Source organism: Temnothorax curvispinosus, unplaced genomic scaffold (genome assembly GCF_003070985.1).
Source record: "Temnothorax curvispinosus isolate PA1 unplaced genomic scaffold, ASM307098v1 QBEX01003038.1, whole genome shotgun sequence".
NCBI lineage: Eukaryota > Metazoa > Arthropoda > Insecta > Hymenoptera > Formicidae > Temnothorax > Temnothorax curvispinosus.
This window is the reverse complement of record NW_020212818.1, coordinates 28,475-41,789: the sequence shown is the minus strand read 5'-3', so window position 1 is coordinate 41,789 and position 13,315 is coordinate 28,475. Positions and strand designations below refer to the sequence as shown.

At 34.6% G+C, this 13,315-nt stretch overlaps 2 pseudogenes; one reads left to right on the top strand and one right to left on the bottom strand.

The window, feature by feature from the left end:
• Positions 1-63: 63 nt before the first annotated feature.
• On the top strand, positions 64-10,362 carry LOC112452196 (annotated as a pseudogene).
• Positions 10,363-10,593: 231 nt separating this feature from the next.
• On the bottom strand, positions 10,594-13,315 carry LOC112452195 (annotated as a pseudogene).

The window sequence follows — 13,315 nt, the reverse complement described above, 5'->3', positions numbered from 1 at the left end:
AACTGTTATCCGAGGATTACCTTCCGACCTTGAATTTGTTTCCATCCTATTAGCTTCATTTATTCCCCATTTATCCTCACTTCCCCTCTTTTCCTCACTGTTTTATATATACGAACACGTTTTCCCGTATCTATTAGTCCGATATCTGTTCGACCGTTTTGTATTAACTGCAGCCTTACAACATGATTTGCCATAAGGAAATCACAGGCCTTCTCTTCACAACTTTGATGTATGTATCCATAATTAATTTTTATTTTTTATCTCTTATACCTAATATTTAACTGTGCATACTAGCATTAGAATTTTTAAGTGTGACTTTTCGACTTCTCAACACCGAAGTATTTAGCGCTTACGTAATTATAACGTTGCGAGTTTATGCGAACTATGAACTATATTATTGCTTCCTCATAGAGGGAGCTTTGTCTTCGTGAAAAAAATTTTTTTTAAAGTATTTTTGGCAAAGTGTTTAGAATGTTCAATGTTTTCAATGTTAATATCCAGTTGCGCGGCTCTATGCTTCTTATTTGCTTTAGTTAATTTAATAATTGTCTGAGCCTTCGATATTTAATTGGAATATTAAATTAGTATCTTATTAATTATTGAAAATTTAATATTGCAAATTTGAATTTACTAAATGATGGATATAACAAAATTTTGACTTTAATAATTACAATTTCGTTAGGCTAATCTTTTTTCTTACTAATCTGGTACTACGAGCAATTTTCTTGCAAGACGTCCAGCAAGAAGCGTTATTGTCGCGCTGCGTAAAATAATCCATCAATATGTTGCATCCTTCAACGCTATCTTCCATCTTTTCTCTGGTGATTTGGACTCCATTAATTTCTCTCGAGTCTCTTCAAGGTTTCGCTTCTGATTAATAAGATCCTTTTTTGTGACGGCGTTGTTACAATTGCATAATTTTGGTTTTCTCCGTATCTTTTCTACCAATGTGCTTTGTTCCTGGTTGAGATAACACTGATCTTTCTTAACCAGTGATTTGACTAATCCGATGCGTTATCTGCTTGAGCTAATTCAAGTTCATTTAAGATTATTCACGTTTGTTCCTGACAATACAATACAGAGACATTTCTTCAACAGTGCAGTAAATCTGTTGGGTTCAGCGCAATCGTCAGGGGCTTGCGATATGCCGAAGGAGACAAAAATTGTGATTGTTGGAGCTGGGGCATCTGGCATTGCGGCTGCCTCCAGGCTGTTGAAAAGAAGAGTGAGCAATTTTGTGATACTAGAAGCCAACGATAGAATTGGTGGCAGAATATATACCAAAGACTTTGGTAAATAATAATCTTCCTAATTGACTTTGAATCAGTTTAGCTCTGCATGTTGTCTTTGATATCAAGATAGTTTTGCAATTTTTTAACTTTTGATATTTAAGAAAATTTGGAATCTGAGTACTTCAATATTTCCAGGTGAAAATGTGGTGGATCTCGGCGCTCAATGGGTCCATGGAGAATCTGGAAACGTGGTATTCGATCTTGCCTCCAAACATGATTTGCTGAGTTCAGACGCATTTTTGTTCAATTCCACCAAGTTTGAATTTGCCACTGTTAATGGTGAAATAATACCCGTGGAGGAAAGTAGCGCAGCTATGAGGATTCATCGTAATAATATGGCTAAAATAGAACCGGAGGATTACAAAGAAGTAACAGGATCTTATGGAGACTACTTAATAAGGAAGTGAGTACTTGGGTTTTTGTCCAGGAAGGATATATATTTAAATAATTGCAATACGAATTATTTGAAAAATAAGTTAAAGCATGAGCAACATGTTCGTTTATTTTATTAACATGAGAGGAATGGGCTGCAAAAAGATCTTGCAAAAATTTGAATTTATAATAGCCGTTCATGAAATTCTTGTACTTTATAAGCCTATAAAGTTTTTACTCCAAATTTAACTTACAATTAAAACACAATATTATACCTATAAAAAAATGATCAATATTATAGATTTTAGAGATATCAGGTATTATAGAGATTATAGAAGGTTTTTTAAAAAAATATAAGCCATTAAAACTTGCTGAAATTTTTATTTTTATCCAAACACTCACGGTTTTTATATCAAATTTAACGGAACAGAATATTGTTCACGAAATCGTCAATATCACTTTCACGAAACCACGCTTGCAACGTGGGATGCAGACTTGTCATACATATTCTGTGTGCTTTCACATTAATTGTAAACAAATATAAACGATATATCATAAACGCTTATCAAAGATTTATCGTATATTTGTTATTTACCAATTTGCTATCAGAGACTCATCAATTTATATGTACCTCACACGATTGTTGCAGCATTGATTTCTTACGTATTCGTATCTCAACAAGGAATATATGTACTTCAAATATTTTGTATCCAATTTGTTATGCATCTGTTCGCGCATTTTCACAGGGTTGTTGATCCTTTCAATGTATCCTCTTGTTAGTATTTGTATAACATAATCTACCTGACAGTAGATTAAATTATAGTACTTAATGTAAAAAATTGATAAAATTAGCAGAATTTAAAAAATCAATTTCAATGTTTAAAATTCAATTCTTCAGATTGGAGATTGGGCAAAGTGCTTACAATCCTTCTTCATAAAAATTGCAATTTTAACAAAATTAAGAGAAAACCGAGGTCCATACACGGAAAAAATTTTATAGTAAATATTACTATGGTGTCGCACTAGCTGCGGACCATTGAGGAATTTCAAGTTAAAATACTATAATTATTGTTTTAAAAACGATAAAATAACGTAATTTTTACCATAAACATAGTAATTTAACTTAAAATTCCTCGATGGTCCGCAGCTAGTGCGACACCATAGTAACATTTACTATAAAATTTTCTCCGTGTTATATAGGACCGCTTTTCTCTAGAAGACTATGTCTCAATTCGAGACATCAAAGAAGAAGGAGAAATTAATTTACCTGATTGAAACAATTGTCTATGAATTCTTCAGCTCTACTATAGATATGTTTCTCTTGTTCTTGCAACATAAGCACGCCTCGTGGTTGTTTAGACCTGAATATCTTTGTGATGTACTCAGCAGTTGGCAAACCGTCATGAGCAAAAGTCAGCATCACTATACAGCTATATGTTTGTTCATGCTGATATGATAAAATATAATATTTAAAAAATTTTGATTAAAATTCTTGCTATCTGTTAGCAAAATTTCATGAATATATAAATTAGTCGAGCAACCTTATACTGTTGATTATCTTGTGGTGTTTACAATTGATTCACTTTCTTGCATTCCGGTTTTGCATTCTGCTGTCAAAATGGGACTCAGGACTAATGGTGATGCTCTTGACATATGTCCAGGTTGAATTATTTCAGATCCTAAATGAAAAACAAATAATTAATATAATTAAGTGTATATAATTATTACATTTTTGGAGCTTTATCTTCCAAACTTGACTTTAATCCATAATTTATTTTGTAACGCCAAGAAAAACATGCTACTGTTCTTTACTCTACCATCATGGCTTATGACATGTTGCGACGCAACATTGACTAGATCGTGCACATGATTCTTAATTTGGTTTATTATATTGAGTCGTTGCATTTTTTGCAAAGCACTCAGAATTTTGTCCATTGTTGCCTCCGGAGACTGCACGTAATACGTTGGATCCTGGAGCCCTTTGAAGTCATAATCTATGCACTAAGCAATAAAATGACGGTATAATATTGTACTTATTATTATTATTCTATAATATACGTATGATTTGAATTTGTGTGCATACTTATTATAATTGTCATTTCTCTAATAATCTTACGCGTATCTGTTCCATCGTTAAAAGCCCATGTGTGCTGCAAACTCCTGCCATCCGTCGTAAATCTTCCCTGTTGCTGTGGAACTCAGCAGCAAGCATAGTCTCTGCAGTGTAGCCTTGCCAATGTGCTCGAACAAGTACGCAGCGTGAACGCGCGATGATTCTCTCTGGATATTCGCAACGGTTGTATCCAAGTCTGGTGGTGTCTCCACTTCGTTTCTTAACTTCTCAGTTCTGGATCTACTTTCCTAGAATTATTCCTTTCGTTGAAGTTCATAGTTTTCTCAAGATAACACTCGGTTGTATAATATTTAATAGTATCTAAGTTTATATATAAGAAATCAGTTTTCTATTAGGTTTGAGACGATAGTAAAATTAGTAGCAATCTAAGATTCAGAAATGTTGTTACCTTCTGGCAAACATCCTACTGTGCCTTGCTGAGTTTTATTGGCAATAAAAGTTTTCAGTAGGATTTGATTGTATTACCGTCGTAGTTGGTTTTGCAATGATTTGCACAGACTATACAGTATATTTCCATGATTGAAATATATATATATATTTCAAGATTTATATAAAAAATATATAGATCTCAAATTGAACAACTTAGTCCATCAGAATCCAAATATCACTTAGAGGCTGTTCTGTCTTCATAGGTGACAGAATGATTGCGACATGCTACTGGTGTCAGTCAGTGCTTCTCCCCACCACACTATTATAGTTGAGTACAAGGTTGACTTATCCTTGTTATCTATCCGCTCAAAATTTGAATTAGAGGAAATTATGAAGTATAAGAAAATTCTTGTCTTTATTCAACAAAATTTGCTTATGATCCAATAAATTTGCTAAATAATCTTTTTTTGAGTATGTAAGCATAAGCACAGTGGATATATAAAAATGAAGATAAAAGAAAAGATATCTTAAATATTAGCAATTTATTTCATTATTTTACATTTATTTAATATTTAAAATAAAATATTATGTATAGGTATAATATTATGCTAATACATTGTGATAATTAATTTAATTATCACACATATTAATGTTGTAGATATTATGAAGCTTTTGACGAGAACCCTTTCATGAATCGTACTCGAGTTGCTGACTATTTAGCTTGGATAGAAAAGATGGAAAACTCTATACAATGTAGCGACGCATGGTTTGACGTTTCTGCGAAAGCTATGGCAGAATACTGGGACTGCGAAAGCGATCCTACGTTGAACTGGAAAGATCGTGGCTATAAAACGTTTTTGGATCTGTTAATGGTAAGAAATCACTTGAATATCCGACTATGTAGAAACATTATTTTACAAAATACTGAAACTTTCAAAAATATTTAAAATATATATTCGATTAAAACGAAGTAATGTTCAAAAAGTTTAAAATTTATTTGCAAGAATAAAGATTAATTCACTTATAAAACAAGAAAAAAGGATTATTTACGGATAATATATAAAATAGAAGTTGAAATTATACGCTATTTGAAAATCAAGTTAATGTTCAGTGTATAATATATTTGTAGTACATTTTACTACATTTTTAATACGTTTTAATAAATTAATGAACTATTAGTACATATCTTATCAATTATTTTAGCAATCTCTTTTTCTAATCAAGCATATGTGATTATTTTATTAGCAAAATATTCCGAACGCAGAGGAACGCTTGCCAGTGATGAAAAGGATAGAGTTCGGAAAAGTTGTGGCAACTATCAATTATAGCTCAGGCGAGAACGTGACGGTGACTACCAGAGATAGATGCGAATATTTCACGCGGCATGTAATATTCACTGGGTCTCTAGGTGTTCTGAAGGAGAAACATTCTACAATGTTCGTGCCACCCTTATCGCAGAAGAAACAATGGGCGATAGAGGTTTTATTACTGTATTATTAACAATACAGTACTGTAAAATAAAATGGCATGTTATGTGTATGTTGATGTTAATTAATAACATTATATCATATAGGGATTAAATATTGGAACAACGAACAAGGTTTTCTTTGAATTTCCGCATAGATGGTGGCCGGAGGATAAAGCCAGCTTTAATTTTATCTGGCCAGAAAAAGTTAAAGAGGAATTCTTGCAAACCTATGGTCAAGTAAGCAAATATTCGAGTGTCTAATCTAAGAATGTCTCCGAATGCCTATCTAAGCTTGCAGATTATAACGAATAATTTGTTTGAAAGTCAATTTCGACGATTTTTTTCCTATCCTTTTACTAATCTCGTCAAATATTTGTTTTAGAGTAGCGAGTGGCTCTGTGACGTGTTCACGTTTTACACTGTGTCTTATCAGCCGAATCTTTTATGTGCTTGGATAACTGGAAAAAACGCGAGACACATAGAAACTTTATCGGATGTTGACGTATACGACGGATTGTATTTATTGTTAAATAAATCATTTGGAGAACATTACAATGTTGTGAAACCAACAAGAATGTTAAGGTTATTATTAATTTTTCATTGGAACTGATTGAAAGGAAAATAATTAGATCCGCTTTAATTTATGGCCTTACTATATTGCCTTGTTTTTTTAAACTTGTAGATCTAAATGGTATACTGATGAACATTTTCGAGGCTCGTATACTTTCCATAGCATGGTTTCCGAACAAATGAATGTAAAACTTAGAAATCTGGCCGAACCAATTATGAGTGGAAATAAACCTGTATGTATCCCAAAATAAAAATAACATAATATTTTTCATTATTTGACACATTATAGTTAGTCTCCTCATCGTTTTATGTTGATTCTTCATTTTGTCAACAACTCAAGATATGTTCTATTTTTAGCCTTAGCCTGTCATGTAGTTTTATCTTATATAAGTTGAATCGTATTGTAAAAGAAAGACTATTGACATTGACGAAATTAATCATGATTAGATAATTCTTTTCGCTGGAGAAGCTACGCACGATCATCATTATTCCACTGTGCACGGCGCCGTGGAAACTGGTTTCCGCGAAGCGGATAGACTAATCAACTTTGAAAGGTAAGATTATGTCGATTGAAATTCATTTAAAGCTTAATATCAATAGCGTAATAAATACACTATTATAATAACGCTTAAAGCATTCATTTTTATCACATTGATTAATTATTATTTTACTTAATCAAATACGTTTTAAAAAATTGCGAAAAAATCGATTCTTTAAACATTTTTTGCCACAAAATTGTTAATTTTTTAAAATCAAAACTGTTATAGTATATTTTTCACTAAATTGTGATTTTTCCCAGTTTAATAAAATTAAATGAAAAAAAGGAAATAGTCTGTAAAGTGAAATTTAGTTTATAAAAGATGTAATGTATCTCTGTGGAATCATATCTAATGTATAATAAATTAAGTAATAATCCTTACCGCTTATTTTTGCATAATCTCGTGTTGTGTTGTATTACGTTATTATGTCCAGCTTATTAATGTTCGTATATTTTATTTCATATAAAACTTTTTTTTAATAGAAGTAGGTTTCTCTGCTTAATTTATTGTTACTTTAAACATATCAGCTTTAAATCTTGCACAGTAATACTTTTGCAATTATATTTACATTGATTGCATGCTTTTTCTTAGGCAATTAAACGCCCACCTCTAGCTACATCTTCTACAACTACACCCTCATAATGAACGGGATTACGGGAAACTAGAAATATTTTACAATTTGTAATATTCGCAACAAGCGAATATATTTAAGGCATGGGTGACTACGGTATTTGTTTGTAAGATGTAAACATTTGTATAAAACTACCTTTTGTACATTATAATAATGTAAATTTTAACATTGTGTAAATTGATGTAAAATTTAGGAAAATATAATTTACTGCATGAACTACATATCATAACGTTATTAGTGAGAGGAATACTACTCGTATTTATTATTATTTATTAATTTATTGTGCTTATTATGTATGTATTTATTTATTATTCGTGTCTTTTGTTATAGACCATTATTACAGCGAGACTATTTTCAAATAAATAGTGCAGTTTACTTATACGTAGCTTTTATAGAATAGAAAGTTAGGGTACTAAAACTCGTAGGAAAATAACACCGTGTATATGTGTATATATTTGTGTGTATTTATCTAATTGTAAGATTTAGACTAATTTCTTCGGATGACATAGAACGTGCAATCGCTTAGATCAACTGACGATTGACAATTTCGACCAAGCGTTGCGGATAGAGATTGACGCAAGCGCGAGAAGAATGGAAAGAACGAAAGTCGTGATAGTAGGCGCAGAAATTGCAGGATTGGCAGCGGCGAAAACTGTGGAGGATGCGGGATTTACAGATTATCTTCTCCTCGAAGGTACACGCACATAATATTCCTGAAAAATTTAATATTAATTAATCTTTCATTCAATCTGATCTGACTAGTCTTTAAGACAGCTTAATCATATAACATAAATAAATAATAGTATAAAGACTTATATGAGATAGAAAAATAGATCTGAATAGATAAAAAAAGATAAAAATAAAACAACATTTTCCGGATTATGTCACTTCACAGCCCAAGACGTGGTTGGAGGAAGAATTAATTCATTCCGTTCCATGGGGTAATGGCTGGATAGATTGCGAGGCACAATTTTTGCACGGTGACAAGAGCAGGCTTGCTCAGTATTGTCTCAACAGTGATTTACTGTCGAACATTCAAGGCACGGACGGCGATGGAATTTTCTTGCGCGACGATGGAACGATCATGAATGAGAGCTTGGTTCGCGAAGTTGACGATCTCGTGCGAACCGTCTCGGACGATCTCAGCGAATCTCGATGGCCTCTGAAGAAGCAGGAGAATATCGGTTCTATCATGAGAAGTAGGTTTGAGGATTATTTACACGAAAGAGACGATTCTTCGATGGAGAAGATGAAGGAGGAAATTTTCGATTAGAACGGTTTCTCCTGGTGGATATGACTGCTGCCACTCGTTGGACGATTTATCGGCAATTTTTTGGGGGAAGTTCAAGGTAAACTCAATTAAATTAAGTCAACGTTTCAGAAATAGAGGGTATAAAAACAACAATGATTTCCATAGTACGTTGGTGGACCGGAACATTTGCTCTTCAAGTCCGGTTACAGTTCCTTGACGAATCTCCTCGTTGACAATCTGAATGAGCGAAAAGTGCGTTTAGCCACCCCCGTGGAAACCATTCACTGGCGGGACTCCGTTGACTCTCCAAACGATTCTCCAATCATTGTAAAGACTTTCGAAGGGACGCAAATTCTCACCGATGCGGTCATAGTCACTTGCTCGCTCGGCTATTTAAAAGAGAACCACCGGAAGATGTTCCAGCCGCTGTTACCGAGTCGTCTGAGCGTCGCGATTGAAGACCTCGGTTTCGGAACCATCAATAAGATTTTCCTGGACTTCGGCAAACCTTGGTGGCAAAAAGGCGTGAACGGTTTCCAGTTTCTCTGGCGTAAGGACGCGGATTATCAATCCTTGCCGGAATAGACCAAGGACCTCACAGGATTTGACGTCCTGCCGACTCATCCGGCCACTCTTATAGTATGGGTCGGTGGGCGAGGTGCGTGTATCGTCGACGATTTATCGGAGACAATTGCACAAGATTGCAGAAACCTATTGACACGTTATTTGCGGTGTCGCAATATTCCACCAGTAAAGAAATGCGTCCGAACCAAATGAAACGGGAATAGATACGTGAGAGGTGGTTACAGTCATATCACGAAGAGCTGCGAGGAGGATAACGTCTCGCCTAGAACGTTAGCCGAGCCAGTCTGGGCGACAATGTTGCAAAATAACACGAAGAGGAAAAAGGTGAGATCATAGTACAACGCATTTTTCCAATCTTAAATTTTCCAGTCCTAAAAGATATTAATGATCTGTGTGATGGGTTTTCAAGACTTTTGATGCTATGTTATTAAGATAACGCGAAATTACGAAAAAAATTATCGTTTAATTTATAAATTTTTGCAAATATGGCAGAATTTACCAGTCATACTGTTTGCCGGCGAAGCTACGCATGACGAGTTTTACTCGACAACTCACGGAGCTTACGAGACGGGAATCCATCAAGCTGAAGTATTTTTACAACATCATGCGAACATCAAGTAAATATATAAATAAGTCGATATGTAAATATGTAAATACTAGCACAATAAATTTTTTTAAATTTGCAGGAGCCATTGTCCTGTTTGTTACAAAATTAAAAATAGTCATTATTAATAAACCATTAATAATAAAATTTTCGTACTACTTTGTGTATGTATATGTTCCATGTAATAATTTATTATTAAATATATATAGTTCACAATTTATTAAATATCAACTAATTTCCTATTTATTTAATAAATATAATTAATAAATAATTTAATAATTTTGTATATAATAATTTAAGATACTTTATAACTTCAACGTTTCAAAAATTCTCAAAGCTGTGAAGCTTTAAGAAACTTTAAAGATGACTTTAATCATCGATTCTTTCAGATCCTCAATCATTGAATCATGTATCGGAAGTGTTGTACTTGAAAAACTGGGTAGGTATGTGTAAACGAGGTACGTACATATTTACAAAGACACGTGCGAAAAGGTTAAAGATACGTTTCGAGCAATGACATTTTGGTCGCGTTTGATCTTCTCTAAACATTGAATTATTGGATTTTGCTTGTAAATCGTAAAATCGCGATTCGAAAACAGATTTAATTCGATTTTTCTGTCTTTTTTATATTTTTTTTAACGTTTTTACTCGATTTTATCGGTTTTTGTTTAAATGTATAATCGTTAAATCACTGAGAATTTGCATATTCTCCTTATCTGCATAAAGAGAGGCGGGTAAATCGATGGAAAGGTTCATGATATTTTATAGTCATTGCTCAAAGCGTAGTTGATAATCTGATACTGAAATCTCCGACAGAACGTTAAGATCTCATAATACGGTGTCCAGAGTATCAAAACTTCGCAACAATTGCTCGTCCTTGGAACACCACTGTATAATACTAGCTCTTCGATGGTCACCACACCGTCCTTATTCGCGTCCATCAACTAAAAATATGCATGAGGTATTATTCTTAACCAATAATTTAATTAATACTTAACTTAATTGTAAATCATAAATTGAATGTGAAATACCGTTAATTACTGTCTATAATTAAGTATCATTACGACTAAATACAATAAATTAAAAAATCTGTTAAAGTACATCCTCTTCTAAATACATTATATATAAATAAGAGATATTTAGAATATTATAATTTCTTAGATCTTAGTGGATTGTGAAATTAGTAACTACTTAAGTCTTGGAGGATCGCAAAATGCTGCTGTCAATTATATAATTTATAAACTTTATCTCGTTATTTATTATCTTCAGGCAGTTTTTAGATATTTTTGTTCTAACCAGGTATCATATTAATACTCACGTGGAAGATACGATCGACGTGTTCACTGGCGGCCGCATGCGGCTCAGGGATTTGCGGTTGCGTGTAACGGCCTAGCATCTCGTAAATGGAGCCGACGACGTCCAGCAATTCCTCTTTGCTTATCAGACCATCGCCATCCAGATCGTACAGACCAAATACCCATTGCACAGCTTCTCCTCCACCGACCCTCTTGACACCTTAGTATAGTGACGAACTTCTATTTAAAAAAAATTTAGAGCTCAGTTTGAAACTGTGGATTTTCTATAGAATGGGAACATTCGGTAAATTTAGAGCTGAGCTTGAAATGTCGCGTTGACATTTCTGCGTGCCTTATAAAGCACTTGTCTGCGAAAACACGTCGATCACCTCGAAGCTTATCTTGCCGGACGGTTTCCTCTTCATGGTGTTGAAGATATAATGAGCGTACTGACTTGCGTCTACAACACGTGGTGATCAGAATGGTAATAATAATTTAAAAAAAAGAATTATGTGCGATTTCTTCGTATAACGTAAGATAGACTTTACCGTAATGAAAAAAATAAGAATTTGAGAATTTAGAAAAAATCCTTATAAGAAACCATATAAATTAATTATCAATCTATTTTATTTTTGTCAATATGAAGTCAGGAAGTTTCAAGAATCTCATGTCACGAAATTTGAGAAAGAAGATGGAGATAGAACATTATTCAAAAATTTCGTTTTTTTTTACAGTAAGGACGATTATCTATTTTATCAAAAATTTACAATGATGGAAATAAGGACGCTTTATTGATGTTACGGTTCAGCGATCTCTCGACATTATTATTCGTCATTATCATTCTCATCATCATCACCCCTTTATTACCTCCCTGCGGAAAGAATCGCGAGAAGATCTGTTTAAAGGCATCTTCGTCGACCAAACCGCTTGGGCACTCCTGCTTGAAACCCCGATAGATCAGCTGGATCTCCTTCCGGGAGAATCTGATGGTGGCCGCGAGGGTGGCGAGCTCCTCCGGCTTGTGTCGGCCACCAAGGGCGAGCGCGGCGCCCCCGGAGCTCCCTAAAACGCCCCCGAGTCCTGCAAGCCCATGACAGCAAGCGACGTGACACACGTGTTATAATATTGCATTTATATTGTTGAGTAGGAAATTACAACTGACCTGTACGTTACATGTTGCATTGGTGGGACGAAATTGTGTTCTAAGAAAAATTTGTTTTGGAAAAGTTATCGATAAAATTAAGCACTGCTATTAAAAAAAAAGAAAATTACTCTGGAAAAGCTGCGACAATTAAAATTAGATTAGTCTTCTCAAGTTTTTAAAAGAATTAATCACACCACTATTGCACCGAATCTCCAAGTTTCTTTGACAAGTTACAGCAATCATTGAACTAGTCTATTTGCTAAAGTAAGTTGGAGCTAAGTGAACGCTTCTGGTTTCGAGCTTAGTTAAGCATAGAGTTGGCCGCCGATTCAGACGGGCTCGATTGTTCGCTCGTCGGGCCCTCGTTTTGTCGTCGACTAAGAAGCGAAAGCAAAGAATGGACGAGAGTGTTTGAAAACAAAAGAAGTTTATTACCGGGCTCGCCCGTAGAAGCACGCCGAGGGCGGGGGGGAGGTAGAAAGGGATGCTCGGGAAAGAAAGACCGGTCGTAGGGGGGCGATCAGTGGTTCCGCCACAGGCAACCCCTATCGTACTTTGTACCGCTTCTCTCTTAACTAGAACTTGATGAGCCAGCGTGACACGCGGAAATGGAAAACGCACGAAGAGTCTTCGCATTTAAACTGGTCATGAAAAATATCGTAACGGTAAAACTAACTTTTCGGGAAAGGAATTTTCCCAAAATTGGAAATACAATAATTTTCCTTACAAGACGAAAATCCTTTATTTATCAGAATAATAAAAGCAAGTTAAATATATATTAATGTTAAACTATACGGATTAGAATTAAAATCCTGAATATTGCATTTCCAAATTTCTGCGTGTCTCTATCGGGAACATTTTATTGAAGCGCAAAATAGCGTTGCAGGGGGGGGTTAAAGCGATGAAGCGTCGGAGGTACAAGGGGGAGGGGGGGAATAAGCGACGAGGGCTTCGTGCGACGTAACGAGGAGGGGTACACGGGGAAGAGGACGAGGGTAGCAAAAGAGAAGGAAGAGAGAGAGCACAAGAGGGGCAGAAGAAAAGCGAGAATACGGGCCAT